The sequence below is a fragment of the Pinus tabuliformis genome, chromosome 2_2 (assembly GCF_031772625.1).
Source record: "Pinus tabuliformis cultivar Carrire ecotype Pingquan chromosome 2_2, CPIR1, whole genome shotgun sequence".
Lineage (NCBI taxonomy): Eukaryota > Viridiplantae > Streptophyta > Pinopsida > Pinales > Pinaceae > Pinus > Pinus tabuliformis.
This window is the reverse complement of record NC_142300.1, coordinates 1,084,802,591-1,084,804,162: the sequence shown is the minus strand read 5'-3', so window position 1 is coordinate 1,084,804,162 and position 1,572 is coordinate 1,084,802,591.

Below are 1,572 nucleotides of genomic sequence, written 5' to 3'. Positions count from 1 at the left end.
CCTCCCATGAAATTGGTTTCGAGGGTGGCGGAGTCGACGTTCTACAGTCTGATCATAAAAACTTGCAAGTGTTGCCTTCCGTTTGCATGAATTGTCGTCGAAGTGTATGTAAGGATTTCTACAGGATGTGATTTGTAATTAAGCCCTGTTAAGGCTCATCTGGAGATAGTCTTCGTGAATTGTGTGCGTGGCAGAGGCGTAGTTCTATGCTCTGTCCCAAAAGGCTAGTTTTTGATACTCACCCGCCACCTCCAGCTACATAGCAGGTTTTCACCATGTCGGGTGGATTCATCAGAAAGGAACCGACTGACTCAAAGAAACTAAGGGAGAACCGTGAGGTGGTGGAGCTGTTCACTCGTGCACAATGGATGTCGTTCTGCGACAAACTTCATGGATATGATGATGAAGTGGCAGAGGAGTTCTTGCGGGCTCTAAGGCCAAAATCAAAAACGCTGGCCACTGTCAATTTCAGGGGTTTGAGTCTGAGACTCACCCCACAATTCATCAACCGAGTTACTATCAGATGGACCTACCTGCAGAGAACAAACTAAGTATTCCCTACTTTCTACTGCAGTCTATGACTGAATGTGCCACCAAGTTGAGAGAAGTCACACCAGACCAAGTAGCTCATCACAGTCTCATTAAGCTCCTCATGGAGGATGCACTCCACACATACAAAGTCCCTCTCTCGTGGGAAGCCTTCCGAAATCTAACTAAGGATGGCGATGTAAAGATGTTGACCGAAGATCTTGGTTCCTCCAGCAGCGAGGAGAAGGAGTCAGTACCCACAGAGAAGAAAGAAAAAGGCCACAGACCCACAGCCAAAGCACCGAAGAAAGAGCAAAAGGAGAAACAAGAGAAAATGGGTGCCAAAGAGAAGGATGACACACCCATATTGACGGCCGGACATAAAATATTACAAAGTAGGGTGGACAAGACTGAGCAGGTCCACGTCAGTAAAGGCACCTCGACAGCAGCCTCGACCAAGTCAAAAAGTAAAACACACTCAGCAAAACAAACTAAAACAGTGCCACCTGTTTCTACAGGAAAACCAAAACCGGCTTCTACAGGAAGCCATAAATCAGCTGATAAAGGGCCTTCTACAGGAAGCCCTGAGAAAGGAAAACCCAAGGAAAAGAGATCTGACACTCTTGCAAGGGAGGCAGCAGCCATGCTGGCCGCCCTCAGTACACCTCCTAAGCCAAAGGAAAAGAGAAAGAGGGAGGCCCCTCTGTATTTTAAAGCTAGGAGAAGTGTGAGAATCAAAACGGGCAAGCCACAGCCTCCATCCAGCAGCCCAATTACTATAGAGGACACCCCTACTTCGCCCAGGGAGAGGTCCCCCTCAAAGATATCGGTCACCTATGAGAGGGGGAGCCCAAAAGCAACCACTTGAAAAGAGAGGTTGGACCAGTTGGCTTCAAAAGCCCGGCTACAGGATGCTGAGGCTGCTCTACAGAAAACCTTGCCCCGGCTTAAGGAGACAGAGAGGATGGAAGGAGAAGCACCCTCATCACCACCGAGGGAAGACGAAGTAGAGCCACCGAGAGTAGAAGAGAAAGAGCATATTCC